The sequence below is a fragment of the Odocoileus virginianus genome, chromosome 22 (genome assembly GCF_023699985.2).
Source record: "Odocoileus virginianus isolate 20LAN1187 ecotype Illinois chromosome 22, Ovbor_1.2, whole genome shotgun sequence".
In the NCBI taxonomy this organism is placed as follows: domain Eukaryota; kingdom Metazoa; phylum Chordata; class Mammalia; order Artiodactyla; family Cervidae; genus Odocoileus; species Odocoileus virginianus.
The window spans coordinates 51,561,471-51,562,478 of record NC_069695.1 but is presented as its reverse complement, the minus strand read 5'-3'; the positions used below and the strand labels follow the sequence as shown (position 1 = coordinate 51,562,478).

General features: G+C 39.7%; 1 non-coding gene across 1 annotated transcript; it reads left to right on the top strand.

The window, feature by feature from the left end:
• Positions 1 to 532: 532 nt before the first annotated feature.
• TRNAA-CGC (transfer RNA alanine (anticodon CGC)) lies at positions 533 to 604 on the top strand. The gene has a single exon. It is a non-coding gene; the product is annotated as a tRNA-Ala (tRNA).
• Positions 605 to 1,008: the final 404 nt, after the last annotated feature.

Sequence of the window (1,008 nt, the reverse complement as noted above, 5' to 3'; positions counted from 1 at the left end):
TGGTAAAGAATAAGCCTTCCAAGGCAGGAGACATGGGTTTGATTCCTGGGTCAGGAAAATCCCCTGGAGAAAGAAATGACAACTCACTCAGTATTCTAGCTTGGGAAATCCCATGGACATCACAGCCTGGTGAGCTTCAGTCCATGGGGCTGTAAAAAGTCAGACTTGTCTTAGCAACTAAACAACAACAGCAATAGCAATAAAAGTAATGAGGAAATTATGGAATATAACTAAAATATTTTCTTGCATCTATGAGTAGGAAACTGTATGAATAAGATAAATTTTGAAGGGAGATGGTGTTTTGTCATCTCTATAAATAAGGCTGGGGAAACTAGCATGGTGGTGAGCCATAAAGTAGCAAGACATTCTGCACTGAAGGTACAAAATTTATAGGTCCACCAGGAATGCTTCAGAATGCTCTGTGATGGGAAATTGAAGCTGTGAGAATCCAGGGCTCTTGTGTTCCCTGGAGAGATTGTCTAAGAGAAGTCAATGCACTGATCCTCCAGCCTGGCAGCCTCCTTCCAGGGCTGGGGATGTAGCTCAGTGGCAGAGCATATGCTTCGCATGCATGAGGCCCCAGGTTCAATCCCTGGCATCTCCATGTCTTTCAACTAATGGTGCTAATTTGTTTTTTAGCTTCATTTTTAAGACAGCATGACTTCATAGGAGGACATGTCACCAGTGTCACACACGGTACCACCCTACCATTTCCAGTGAACTATGTGTAATGCTAATGATGTGATAGTATCTTCTTTCAGTATTAATAACATAGTTTTTATTAATCCAAAATAAAAATCTAGCCTTCCCAAAAAAATCTTTATTACTCTATTTGATTCATATACATTTCTGCTAACATCCACCTTGTTTTAATAAACCCATATAAATGGTCAGACAGAAACTTACCTGCTATGCTATGGGCATGACCCACTCAAAGGATAAAAAAGTACAACAAAGATATTTATAGCAGTCCTTATTTCTAAAGTGTTTGCAGCTTTATAATGCGTG